Raw genomic sequence first — 15,484 nt, 5'->3', positions numbered from 1 at the left:
CCAAGTCTGAGACTGAGTGCTTTTATTACAAAGGGAAGGGTCACTGGAAGCGAAACTGCCCCAAATACTTAGCAGACAAGAAGGCCGGCAACACTAAAGGTATATGTGATATACATGTAATTGATGTGTACCTTACCAGTACTCGTAGTAGCTCCTGGGTATTTGATACCGGTGCGGCTGCTCATATTTGTAACTCAAAACAGGAGTTGTGGAATAAACGGAGACTGGCGAAGGACGAGGTGACGATGCGCATCGGGAATGGTTCCAAGGTCGATGTGATCGCCGTCGGCGCGCTACCTCTACATTTACCTACGAGATTAGTTTTAAACCTCAATAATTGTTATTTAGTGCCAGCTTTGAGCATGAACATTGTATCTGGATCTCGTTTAATAAAAGATGGCTACTCATTTAAATCCGAGAATAATGGTTGTTCTATTTATATGAGAGATATGTTTTATGGTCATGCCCCGCTGGTCAATGGTTTATTCTTAATGAATCTCGAACGTGATGTTAGACATAATTATAGTATGAATACCAAAAGATGTAAGATTGATAATGATAGTCCCACATATCTGTGGCACTGCCGCCTTGGTCACATTGGTGTCAAACGCATGAAGAAGCTCCATACAGATGGACTTTTGGAGTCTCTTGATTTCGAATCATTTGACACGTGCGAACCATGCCTCATGGGTAAAATGACCAAGATTTCATTCTCCGGAACAATGGAGCGAGCAACCAAATTATTGAAAATTATACATACTGATGTGTGCGTCCAATGAGCATTGAGGCTCGTGGTGGCTATCGTTATGTTCTCACTCTCACTGATGACTTAAGTAGATATGGGTATGTCTACTTGATGAAACACAAGTCTAAGACCTTTGAAAAGTTCAAGGAATTTCAGAATGAGGTAGAGAATAAACGTGACCGAAAAATAAAGTTCTTACGATCAGATCGTGGAGGAGAATATTTAAGTCACGAATTTGGTACGCACTTAAGGAAATGTGGAATCGTTTCACAACTCACGCCGCCTGGAACACCTAAGCGTAACGGTGTGTCTGAGCGTCGTAATCGCACTCTATTGGATATGGTGCGATCTATGATGTCACTCACCGATTTACCGCTATCATTTTGGGGATACGCTCTAGAGACAGCTACATTCACTTTAAATAGGGCACCGTCTAAATCCGTTGAGACGACATCGTATGAATTATGGTTTGGGAAGAAACCTAAGCTGTCATTTCTAAAAGTTTGGGGATGCGATGCTTATGTCAAGAAACTTCAGCCTGAAAAGCTCGAACCCAAGTCAGAAAAATGCGTCTTCATAGGATACCCTAAGGAAACCATTGGGTATACCTTCTACCTCAGATCCGAAGGCAAGATCTTTGTTGCCAAGAACGGGTCCTTTCTGGAGAAAGAGTTTCTCTCGAAAGAAATAAGTGGGAGGAAAGTAGAACTCGATGAAGTACTGCCTCTTGAACCAGAAAGTAGCGCAGCTCAGGAAGATGTTCCTGTGGTGCCTACACCGACTGGAGAGGAAGTTAATGATGATGATCAAGGTACTTCGGATCAAGTTACTACTGAACTTCGTAGGTCCACAAGGACACGTTCCACACCAGAGTGGTATGGCAACCCTGTCCTGGAAATCATGTTGTTAGACAACGGTGAACCTTCGAACTATGAAGAAGCGATGGCGGGCCCAGATTCCAACAAATGGCTTGAAGCCATGCAATCCGAGATAGGATCCATGTATGAAAACAAAGTGTGGACTTTGATAGACTTTCCTGATGATCGGCGAGCGATAGAAAACAAATGGATCTTTAAGTAGAAGACGGACGCGGATGGTAATGTTACCATTTATAAAGCTCGACTTGTCGCTAAGGGTTATCAGCAAGTTCAAGGGGTTGACTATGATGAGACTTTCTTGTTGGAAATATGCCCTAGAGGCAATAATAAATTGATTATTATTATATTTCCTTGTTCATGATAATAGTTTATTATCCATGCTAGAATTGTATTGATAGGAAACTCGGATACATGTGTGGATACATAGACAACACCATGTCCCTAGTAAGCCTCTAGTTGACTAGCTCGTTAATCAATAGATGGTTACGGTTTCCTGACCATGGACATTGGATGTCGTTGATAACGGGATCACATCATTAGGAGAATGATGTGATGGACAAGACCCAATCCTAAGCCTAGCACAAGATCATGTAGTTCGTATGCTAAAGCTTTTCTAATGTCAAGTATCATTTCCTTAGACCATGAGATTGTGCAACTCCCGGATACCGTAGGAGTGCTTTGGGTGTGCCAAACGTCACAACGTAACTGGGTGGCTATAAAGGTACACTACGGGTATCTCTGAAAGTGTCTGTTGGGTTGGCACGAATCGAGATTGGGATTTTGTCACTCCGTGTAAACGGAGAGGTATCTCTGGGCCCACTCGGTAGGACATCATCATAATGTGCACAATGTGACCAAGGGGTTGATCACGGGATGATGTGTTACGGAACGAGTAAAGAGACTTGCCGGTAACGAGATTGAACAAGGTATCGGTATACCGACGATCGAATCTCGGGCAAGTACCATACCGCTAGACAAAGGGAATTGTATACGGGATTGATTGAGTCCTTGACATCGTGGTTCATCCGATGAGATCATCGTGGAACATGTGGGAGCCAACATGGGTATCCAGATCCCGCTGTTGGTTATTGACCGGAGAACGTCTCGGTCATGTCTGCATGTCTCCCGAACCCGTAGGGTCTACACACTTAAGGTTCGATGACGCTAGGGTTATAAAGGAAGCTTGTATGTGGTTACCGAATGTTGTTCGGAGTCCCGGATGAGATCCCGGACGTCACGAGGAGTTCCGGAATGGTCCGGAGGTAAAGATTTATATATAGGAAGTCCTGTTTCGGCCATCGGGACAAGTTTCGGGGTCATCGGTATTGTACCGGGACCACCGGAAGGGTCCCGGGGGCCCACCGGGTGGGGCCACCTGCCCCGGGGGCCACATGGGCTGTAGGGGGTGCGCCTTGGCCTACATGGGCCAAGGGCACCAGCCCCAAGAGGCCCATGCGCCTAGGGAACCCTAGAGGGAAGAGTCCTCAAGGGGGAAGGCACCTCCGAGGTGCCTTGGGGAGGATGGACTCCTCCCCCCCTCTTAGCCGCACCCCTTTCTTGGAGTAAGGGGCAAGGCTGCGCCTCCCCCTCTCCCCTGCCCCTATATATAGTGGAGGGGAGGGAGGGCATCCATACCTGAGCCCTTGGCGCCTCCCTCCCTCCCGTGACACCTCCTCCTCTCCCGTAGGTGCTTGGCGAAGCCCTGCAGGATTGCCACGCTCCTCCTTCACCACCACGCCGTTGTGCTGCTGCTGGATGGAGTCTTCCTCAACCTCTCCCTCTCTCCTTGCTGGATCAAGGCGTGGGAGACATCGTCGAGCTGTACGTGTGTTGAACGCGGAGGTGCCGTCCGTTCGGCACTAGGATCATCGGTGATCTGAATCACGACGAGTACGACTCCATCAACCCCGTTCACTTGAACGCTTCCGCTTAGCGATCTACAAGGGTATGTAGATGCACTCTCCTTTCTACTCGTTGCTGGTCTCTCCATAGATAGATCTTGGTGTTACGTAGGAAAATTTTTGAATTTCTGCTACGTTCCCCAACAGTGGCATCATGAGCTAGGTCTATTGCGTAGATTCTTTGTACGAGTAGAACACAAAGTAGTTGTGGGCGTCGATATTGTTCAATATGCTTGCCGTTACTAGTCTTATCTTGATTCGGCGGCATCGTGGGATGAAGCGGCCCGGACCAACCTTACATGTACGCTTACGTGAGACCGGTTCCACCGACAAACATGCACTAGTTGCATAAGGTGGCTGGCGGGTGTCTGTCTCTCCCACTTTAGTCGGATCGGATTCGATGAAAAGGGTCCTTATGAAGGGTAAATAGCAATTGGCATATCACGTTGTGGTTCATGCGTAGGTAAGAAATGTTCTTGCTAGAAACCCATAGCAGCCACGTAAAACATGCAAACAACAATTAGAGGACGTCTAACTTGTTTTTGCAGGGTATGCTATGTGATGTGATATGGCCAAGAAGAATGTGATGAATGATATGTGATGTATGAGATTGATCATGTTCTTGTAATAGGATTCACGACTTGCATGTCGATGAGTATGACAACCGGCAGGAGCCATAGGAGTTGTCTTTATTTATTTGTGACCTGCGTGTCAACTTAAACGTCATGTAATTACTTTACTTTATTGCTAACCGTTAGCCATAGTAGTAGAAGTAATAGTTGGCGAGGCAACTTCATGAAGACACGATGATGGAGATCATGGTGTCATGCCGGTGACGATGATGATCATGGAGCCTCGAAGATGGAGATCAAAAGGAGCAAAGTGATGATGGCCATATCATGTCACTATTTGATTGCATGTGATGTTTATCATGTTTATACATCTTATTTGCTTAGAACGACGGTAGTAAATAAGATGATCCCTTACAACAATTTCAAGAAGTGTTCTCCCCTAACTGTGCACCGTTGCGACAGTTCGCTGTTTCAAAACATCACGTGATGATCGGGTGTTTTATTCAGACGTTCAAATACAACGGGTGTTGACGAGCCTAGCATGTACAGACATGGCCTCGGAACACACGCGAAACACTTAGGGTTAACTTGACGAGCCTAGCATGTACAGACATGGCCTCGGAACACGGAGACCGAAAGGTCGAGCATGAGTCGTATAGTAGATACGATCAACATGAAGATGTTCACCGATGATGACTAGTCCGTCTCACGTGATGATCGGACACGGCCTAGTTTGACTCGGATCATGTAATCACTTAGATGACTAGAGGGATGTCTATCTGAGTGGGAGTTCATAAGATGAACTTAATTATCCTGAACATAGTCAAAAGGTTTTTGCAAATTATGTCGTAGCTCATGCTATAGTTCTACTGTTTAGATATGTTCCTAGAGAAAAATTAGTTGAAAGTTAATAGTAGCAATTATGCGGACTAGGTCCGTAAACTGAGGATTGTCCTCATTGCTTCATAGAAGGCTTATGTCCTTAATGCACCGCTCAGTGTGCTGAACCCCAAACGTCGTTTGTACACGTTTTGATAACTACGTGATAGTTCAGTGAAACGGTTTAGAGTTGAGGCACCAAAGACGTTTTTCGAAATGTCGCGGAACATATGAGATGTTTCGAGGGCTGAAATTGGGATTTCAGGCTCGTGCCCATGTCAAGAGGTATAAGACCTCCGATGACTTTCTTAACCTGCAAACTAAGGAGAAAAGCTCAATTGTTGAGCTTGTGCTCAGATTGTCTGAGTACAACAATCATTTGAATCGAGTGGGAGTTGATCTTCCAGATAAGACAGTGATGGTTCTCCAAAGTCATTGCCACCAAGCTGTTAGAGCTTCGTGATGAACTATAACATATCAGGGATAGATATGATGATCCTTGAGGTATTCACGATGTTTGACACCGCGAAAGTAGAAATCAAGAAGGAGCATCAATTGTTGATGGTTGGTGAAACCACTAGTTTCAAGAAGGGCAAGGGCAAGAAGGGATACTTCATGAAACGGCAAATCAGCTGCTGCTCTAGTGAAGAAACCCAAGGTAAAACCCAAACCCGAGACTAAGTGCTTCTGTAATAAGGGGAACAACCACTGGAGCAGAATTACCCTAGATACTTGGTAGATAAGAAGGCTGGCAAGGTCGATAGAAGTATATTGGATATACATTGTGTTAATGTGTACTTTGCTAGTACTCCTAGTAGCACCAGGGTACTAGATACCGGTTCGGTTGCTAAGTGTTAGTAACTCGAAATAAAAGCTACGAAATAAAAGGAGACTAGCTAAAGGTGAGCTGACGATATGTGTTGGAAGTGTTTCCAAGTTTGATGTGATCAAACATCGCACGCTCCCTCTACCAAAGAGATTGGTGTTAAACCTAAATAATTGTTATTTTGTGTTTGCGTTGAGCATAGACATGATTGGATTACGTCTATCGCAATACGGTTATTCATTTAAGGAGAATAATGGTTACTCTGTTTATTTGAATAATACCTTCAATGGTCTTACACCTAAAATGAATGGTTTATTAAATCTCGATCGTAGTGATACACATGTTCATGCCAAAAGATAGTAATGATAGTACCACCTACTTGTGGCACTGCCACGTAAGTCATATCGGTATAAAACGCATGAAGAAGCTCCATATTGATGGATCTTTGGGCTCACTCGTTTTTGAAAAGTTTGAGACATGCGAACCATGTCTATTGGTGTATATGCATGAAGAAACTCCATGCAAATGGACCGTTTTGACTCACTTGATTTTGAATCACTTGGGACATGCAAATCATACCACATGGGCAAGATGACTGAAAAGCCTCGTTTTCAGTAAGATGGAACAAGATAGCAACTTGTTGGAAGTAACACATTTTGATGTGTGCAGTCCAATGAGTGCTGAGGCATGCAGTGAATATCGTTATGTTCTTACTTCACAGATGATTCGAGTAGATGTTGAGTATATTTACTTGATGAATCACGAGTCTGAATTATTGAAAGGTTCAAGTAATTTCAGTGTGAAGTTGAAAGATCGTCGTGACAAGAGGATAAAAGATCTATGATATGATCATAGAGATGAATATCTGAATCACGAGTTTGGCACAGAATTAAGACATTGTGGAAATTGTTTCACAACTGATGCAGCCTGGAACACCATAGTGTGATGGTGTGTCCAAACGTCATAGTTGCACCCTATTGGATATGGTGCATACCATGATGTCTCTTATCGAGTTACCACTATCGTTCATGGGTTAGGCATTAGAGACAACCACATTCACTTTAAATAGGGCACCACATAATTCTGTTGAGATGACACCGTATGAACTATGGTTTAGAGAAACCTAAGCTGTCATTTCTTAAAAGTTTGGGGCTGCGACGCTTATGTGAAAAGGTTTCAGGTTGATAAGCTCGAACCCAAAGCAGATAAAATGCATCTTCATAGGACACCCAAAACGGTTGGGTATACCTCCTAATTCAGATCCAAAAGCAATATGAATTGTTTCTAGAATTGGGTCCTTTCTCGAGGAAAGGTTTCTCTCGAAAGAATTGAGTGGGAGGATGGTGGAGACTTGATGAGGTTATTGAACCATCACTTCAACCAGTGTGTAGCAGGGCACAGGAAGTTGTTCCTGTGGCACCTACACCAATTGAAGTAGAAGCTTATGATAGTGATCATGAAACTTCAGATCAAGTCACTCCCAAACCTCGTGGGATGACAAGGATGCGTACTACTTCAGAGTGGTACGTAATCCTGTCTTGGAAGTCATGTTGCTAGACAACAATGAACCTACGAGCTATGGAGAAGCGATGGTGGGCCCGGATTCCGATAAATGGCTCAAGGCCATAAAACCCGAGAGAGGATCCATGTATGAAAACAAAGTGTAGACTTTGGAAGAACTACTTGATGGTCGTAAGGCTGTTAGGTACATATGGATTTTGAAAGGAAGACAGACAATGATGGTAAGTGTCACCATTGAGAAAGCTCGACTTGTCGTTAAGATGTTTTTCGACAAGTTCAAGGAGTTGACTACGATGAGACTTTCTCACTCGTAGCGATGCTAAGAGTCTGTTGGAATTATATTAGCAATTACTGCATTATTTATGAAATCTTGCAGATAGGATGTCAAAACATTGTTTCCTCGATGATTCTTGAGCAAAGGTTGTATGTGATACAATTGGAAGGTTTTGTCTATCCTGAAATATGCTAATAAGTATGCAAAGCTCCAGCAATCCTTCTGAGGACTGGAGTGAGCATCTCGGACTTGGAATGTATGCTTTGATGATGATCAAAGATTTTGGGTGTATACAAAGTTTATGAGAAACTTGTATTTCCAAAGAAGTGAGTGGGAGCACTATAGAATTTCTGATGAGTATATGTTGTTGACATATTAGTGATCAGAAATGACGTAGAATTTCTGGAAAGCATATAGGGTTATTTGGAAAGTGTTTTCAATGGAAAACCTGGATTAAGCTACTAGAACATTGAGCATCAAGATCTATAAGGATAGATCAAAACGCTTAATAGTACTTTCAAATGAGCACATGCCTTGACGTGATCTTGAAGGTGTTCAAGATGGATCAGTCAAAGAAGGAGTTCTTGCCTGAGTTGTAAGGTATGAAGTTAAGACTTAAAGCTCGACCATGGCAGAATAGAGAGAAAGGAACGAAGGTCGTCCCCTATGCTTAAGACATAGGCTCTACAGTATGCTATGCTGTGTACCGCACCTGAAGTGTGCTTTACCATGAGTCAGTCAAGGGGTACAAGAGTGATCCAAGAATGGATCACAGGACAGCGGTCAAAGTTATCCTTAGTAACTAGTGGACTAAGGAATTTTCTCAATTATGGAGGTGGTAAAAGAGTTCGTCGTAAAGGGTTACGTCGATGCAAGCTTAACACCTATCCGGATAGCTCTGAGTAGAGATACCAGATACGTATAATGGAGCAACAATTTAGAATAGCTCCAAGTAGAACAGTTATTTGGAGTAGCTCCAAATAGAACGTGGTAGCAGCATCTAGGAGATGACATAGAGATTTGTAAAGCACACACGGATCTGAAAGGTTCAGACCCGTTGACTATAACCTCTCTCACAAGCATAACATGATCAAACCCAGAACTCATCGAGTGTTAATCACATGGTAAATGTGAACTAGATTATTGACTCTAGTAAACTCTTTGGGTGTTAGTCACATGGGGATGTGACCTTGAGTGTTAATCACATATCGATGTGAACTAGATTATTGACTCTAGTGCAAGTGGGAGACTGTTGGAAATATGCCCTAGAGGCAATAATAAATTGATTATTATTATATTTCCTTGTTCATGATAATCGTTTATTATCCATGCTAGAATTGTATTGATAGGAAACTCAGATACATGTGTGGATACATAGACAACACCATGTCCCTAGTAAGCCTCTAGTTGACTAGCTCGTTAATCAATAGATGGTTACGGTTTCCTGACCATGGACATTGGATGTCGTTGATAACGGGATCACATCATTAGGAGAATGATGTGATGGACAAGACCCAATCCTAAGCCTAGCACAAGATCATGTAGTTCGTATGCTAAAGCTTTTCTAATGTCAAGTATCATTTCCTTAGACCATGAGATTGTGCAACTCCCGGATACCGTAGGAGTGCTTTGGGTGTGCCAAACGTCACAACGTAACTGGGTGGCTATAAAGGTACACTACGGGTATCTCTGAAAGTGTCTGTTGGGTTGGCACGAATCGAGATTGGGATTTTGTCACTCCGTGTAAACGGAGAGGTATCTCTGGGCCCACTCGGTAGGACATCATCATAATGTGCACAATGTGACCAAGGGGTTGATCACGGGATGATGTGTTACGGAACGAGTAAAGAGACTTGCCGGTAACGAGATTGAACAAGGTATCGGTATACCGACGATCGAATCTCGGGCAAGTACCATACCGCTAGACAAAGGGAATTGTATACGGGATTGATTGAGTCCTTGACATCGTGGTTCATCCGATGAGATCATCGTGGAACATGTGGGAGCCAACATGGGTATCCAGATCCCGCTGTTGGTTATTGACCGGAGAACGTCTCGGTCATGTCTGCATGTCTCCCGAACCCGTAGGGTCTACACACTTAAGGTTCGATGACGCTAGGGTTATAAAGGAAGCTTGTATGTGGTTACCGAATGTTGTTCGGAGTCCCGGATGAGATCCCGGACGTCACGAGGAGTTCCGGAATGGTCCGGAGGTAAAGATTTATATATAGGAAGTCCTGTTTCGGCCATCGGGACAAGTTTCGGGGTCATCGGTATTGTGCCGGGACCACCGGAAGGGTCCCGGGGGCCCACCGGGTGGGGCCACCTGCCCCGGGGGCCACATGGGCTGTAGGGGGTGCGCCTTGGCCTACATGGGCCAAGGGCACCAGCCCCAAGAGGCCCATGCGCCTAGGGAACCCTAGAGGGAAGAGTCCTCAAGGGGGAAGGCACCTCCGAGGTGCCTTGGGGAGGATGGACTCCTCCCCCCCTCTTAGCCGCACCCCTTTCTTGGAGTAAGGGGCAAGGCTGCGCCTCTCCCCTCTCCCCTGCCCCTATATATAGTGGAGGGGAGGGAGGGCATCCATACCTGAGCCCTTGGCGCCTCCCTCCCTCCCGTGACACCTCCTCCTCTCCCGTAGGTGCTTGGCGAAGCCCTGCAGGATTGCCACGCTCCTCCATCACCACCATGCCGTTGTGCTGCTGCTGGATGGAGTCTTCCTCAACCTCTCCCTCTCTCCTTGCTGGATCAAGGCGTGGGAGACATCGTCGAGCTGTACGTGTGTTGAACGCGGAGGTGCCGTCCGTTCGGCACTAGGATCATCGGTGATCTGAATCACGACGAGTACGACTCCATCAACCCCGTTCACTTGAACGCTTCCGCTTAGCGATCTACAAGGGTATGTAGATGCACTCTCCTTTCTACTCATTGCTGGTCTCTCCATAGATAGATCTTGGTGTTACGTAGGAAAATTTTTGAATTTCTGCTACGTTCCCCAACATTTCTCTCCCGTAGCGAAGCTGAAGTCCGTCCGAATCATGTTAGCAATTGCCGCATACTATGATTATGAGATATGGCAAATGGACGTCAAAACGGCATTCCTCAACGGCTATCTTAAGGAAGAACTGTATATGATGCAGCCGGAAGGTTTTGTCGATCCTAAGAATGCTAATAAGGTATGCAAGCTCCAGCGATCCATTTATGGGCTGGTGCAAGCATCTCGGAGTTGGAACATTCGCTTTGATGAGATGATCAAGGCGTTTGGGTTTATGCAGACTTATGGAGAAGCCTGCGTTTACAAGAAAGTGAGTGGGAGCTCTGTAGCATCTCTCATATTATATGTAGATGACATACTTTTGATGGGAAATGATATAGAACTTTTGGACAGCATTAAGGCCTACTTGAATAAGTGTTTTTCAATGAAGGACCTTGGAGAAGCCGCTTACATATTAGGCATCAAGATCTATAGAGATAGATCGAGACGCCTCATAGGTCTTTCACAAAGCACATACCTTGATAAGATATTGAAGAAGTTCAATATGGATCAGTCCAAGAAGGGGTTCTTGCCTGTGTTGCAAGGTTTGAAATTGAGCTCGGCTCAATGCCCGACCACGGCAGAAGATAGAGAAAATATGAGTGTCACCCCCTATGCCTCGGCTATAGGGTCTATTATGTATGCCACGCTGTGTACCAGACCTGATGTAAACCTTGCCGTAAGTTTGGAAGGAAGGTACCAAAGTAATCCCAGCATGGAACACTGGACAGCGGTCAAGAATATCCTGAAGTACCTAAAAAGGACTAAGGATATGTTTCTCGTTTATGGAGGTGACGAAGAGCTCGTCGTAAAGGGTTACGTCGACGCTAGCTTCGACATAGATCTGGATGACTCCAAGTCACAAACCGGATACGTGTATATTTTGAATGGTGGGGCGGTAAGCTGGTGCAGTTGCAAGCAAAGCGTCGTGGCGGGATCTACATGTGAAGCGGAATACATGGCAGCCTCGGAGGCAGCACATGAAGCAATATGGATGAAGGAGTTCATCACCGACCTAGGAGTCATACCCAATGCGTTGGGGCCGATCACTCTCTTCTGTGACAACACTGGAGCTATTGCCCTTGCCAAGGAGCCCAGGTTTCACAAGAAGACTAGGCACATCAAGCGTCGCTTCAACTCCATTCGTGAAAATGTTGAAGATGGAGACATAGATATTTGCAAAGTGCATACGGATCTGAATGTCGCAGATCCATTGACTAAACCTCTTCCGCAAGCAAAACATGATCAACACCAGAACTCTATGGGTGTTCGATTCATCACAATGTAACTAGATTATTGACTCTAGTGCAAGTGGGAGACTGTTAGAAATATGCCCTAGAGGCAATAATAAAATGATTGTTATTATATTTCCTTGTTCATGATAATTGTCTATTATTCATGCTATAATTGTGTTATCCGGAAATCGTAATACATGTGTGAATACATAGACCACAACATGTTCCTAGTGAGCCTCTAGTTGACTAGCTCATTGATCAACAGATACTCATGGTTTCCTGACTATGGACATTGGATGTCATTGATAACGGGATCACATCATTAGGAGAATGATGTGATGGACAAGACCCAATCCTAAGCATAGCACAAGATCGTGTAGTTCGTTTGCTACAGCTTTTCCAATGTCAAGTATCATTTCCTTTGACCATGAGATCGTGTAACTCCCGGATACCGTAGGAGTGCTTTGGGTGTACCAAACGTCACAACGTAACTGGGTGACTATAAAGGTATACTACAGGTATCTCCGAAAGTGTCTGTTGGGTTGACACGGATCGAGACTGGGATTTGTCACTCTGTATGACGGAGAGGTATCTCTGGGCCCACTCGGTAATGCATCATCATAATGAGATCAATGTGACCAAGTGGTTGGTCACGGGATCATGCATTGCGGTACGAGTAAAGGACTTGCCGGTAACGAGATTGAACGAGGTATTGGGATACCGACGATTGAATCTCGGGCAAGTAACGTACCGATTGACAAAGGGAATTGTATACGGGATTACTAGAATCCTCGACATCGTGGTTCATTCGATGAGCTCATCGTGGAACATGTGGGAGCCAACATGGGTATCCAGATCCCGCTGTTGGTTATTGGCCGGAGAGCTGTCTCAGTCATGTCTGCGTGATTCCCGAACCCGTAGGGTCTACACACTTAAGGTTCGGTGATGCTAGGGTTGTAGAGATACTAGTATGCGGTAACCCGAAAGTTGTTCGGAGTCCGGGATGAGATCCCGGACGTCATGAGGAGTTTCGGAATGGTCTGGAGGTGAAGAATTGTATATAGGAAGTCCAGTTTCGGCCACCAGGAAAGTTTCGGGGGTCACTGGTATTGTATCGGGACCACCAGAAGGGTCCCGTGGGTCCATCGGGTGGGGCCACCTATCCCAGAGGGCCCCATGGGTTGAAGTGGGAAGGGAACCAGCCCCTGGTGGGCTGGTGCGCCCCCCTTTGGCCTCCCCCTGCACCTAGGGTTGGAAACCCTAGGGGTGGGGGGCGCCCCACTTGGCTTGGGGGGCAAGTTCCCCCCCTTGGCCGCCGCCCCCCTTGAGATGGGATCTCTAGGGGGCCGGCGCACCCCCTAGGCCCCCCTATATAAAGAGGGGGGAGGGAGGGCTGCGCACCCTAGTCCCTGGTGCCTCCTTCTCCCCACGTACCACCTCTCCCTCTCGCTGAACTTGGCAAAGCCCTGCCGAGATCGCCGCTACTTCCACCACCACGCCGTTGTGCTGCTGGATCTCCATCAACCTCTCCTTCCCACTTGCTGGATCAAGAAGGAGGAGACGTCTTCCCCAACCGTATGTGTGTTGAACGCGGAGGTGCCGTCCGTTCGGCACTAGGATCTTCGGTGATTTGGATCACAATGAGTACGACTTCCTCAACCCCGTTCTCTTGAACGCTTCCGCTTGCGATCTACAAGGGTATGTAGATGCACTCCTCTCTCTCGTTGCTAGATGACTCCATAGATTGATCTTGGTGAAGCGTAGAAAAGTTTTATTTTCTGCAACGTTCTCCAACAGATTTATGCTTATCTTGGGAAACACCATACACTACTACCAGGCTCCATGTAAATATATCAGCTTTGTTTCAGAGGTGGAATTTGATGTGAAATTCACCAGCCAAAAAAGAAGTCCATGGTTGTGGTATGTATCTCAAGTAGGATTCCTTCAGACCTTTCACGTGCTGGTAGACTATGCCATGTGTAGTCAAAACCACCTGATACGTGATCAAGGGCATGCACATGAAAGTCACATTTACCAGCCTCGGAAATTGCCACAAAATCGATCCCACGATCTCGCACATAATCATCGACGTGTTTATGTTTAGCCAAGTCTGAAAGACCTCTGCTATTCCAAAACATGACCCTCATGTGGAAACTCAAATCGGGGAGGACATCTTCACCTTCTTGGGCAGTTTCTGTTTCTTTTTGACGAATGAGATTTGGACTTGCGCAAGGACATCTTCGCCCTTTTTTTTTAAATGAGTGTCAAGATTTTCTCTTGATGAGTGGTTTCACCACACACCGAGTTTGATTCTAAATAGATGGGGGGAAACCCTATGAATCACCTGTCAGTTTTAGGAATCGATCTAGGATGGTTAGACCGCAACCGCATGCCTAATCACTGGGTTAAGCCTCTCTTTTCCTGGTTCATATTAATGCGAACATTTCTGATGTGGTTATGACGGGCACGTTCTGGCACGCCAAAATCTCAGACCGATATGCATCCAAGCTAGTAGCATGATGATGGTGTGCCATGCCAGCATATATATGCCACCCCACAAAGGCTGGCTCACAATCCGAATTGAATCGTACAAAAGTGTCCAATTTAAAAGCCCAAGGGAACAACCAACCAACCAACTTTTTTTGCACGGATGCTAGTAATTCGCAGGCCTTGCACCAACTGAACAAACTACTACTAGAACCTCTGTATTATTTTAGTGATCTACTAAACACTCTTATATTAGTTTGCGGAAGGAGTAGTACGTAGTACCAGTAGGCTAGTGGCAGCACATTGCAGTGGCGGACGGTGGAGACAAATGTTCCACGCATGATGACATGATGTGATGTCGTCGTCGGCGCCATGGATGATGCAGAGAAGTTGGATGGAGGTTGAGTCAGTCGTCTCCGATGTGGAAGCTCAGCTGCGAGTGGCTCCGCTTGATCCCCCCGGTGGCGGCCGCGGCGGCCACAACTGGCTGGTCGGAACTAGTCGCAGCATCTGGATCGTACTTCTGCATCCATCCATTCATCCGTCGGGATGAGCACAACACGTTAATTGATCATGAGCATCGGAGCATGTATATGTACACTAGATGACCCAACTTTGTACCAAAATTAGTATAAAGTTGGGTCATCTATTTTGGAACGGAGGGAGTAGTATATGGTGTATGTATGAATGTGTGTACGCAGGAGATCAGAGGAGCAGGACGTACAGTGGAGACCTCGATGAGCTTCTGCATGTTGTGGTGGCTGCCTCTGAACTGCCCGATCTTGGCCTTGCGCTCCGCCACCAGCGTCCTCAGCCTCTGCTCGTCCCGCGCATGAATTGCAATATGAAGAATTTGATGCTTCACATGGCCTTCCGAAACCACTTCCGGTGATCCAATAATTATCCGGTGTATTTCAAAACCCTTCCGGAGACCGAATACTATTATGTATATTAATCTTTACCTTCGGACCATTTCGGAACTCCTTATAATGTCAGTGGTCTCATCTGGAACTTCGAACAACATTCGGTCACCAACATACATAACTCATATAGTACTATATCGTCAATGGGCGTTAAGCGTGAGGACCCTACGGATTCGAGAATGATGTAGACATGATCAAGACGCTTTTCCGT

This window comes from Triticum aestivum, chromosome 6B (genome assembly GCF_018294505.1).
Source record: "Triticum aestivum cultivar Chinese Spring chromosome 6B, IWGSC CS RefSeq v2.1, whole genome shotgun sequence".
In the NCBI taxonomy this organism is placed as follows: domain Eukaryota; kingdom Viridiplantae; phylum Streptophyta; class Magnoliopsida; order Poales; family Poaceae; genus Triticum; species Triticum aestivum.
The sequence above is the reverse complement of the archived record's forward strand: the minus strand, read 5'-3'. Positions refer to the sequence as shown.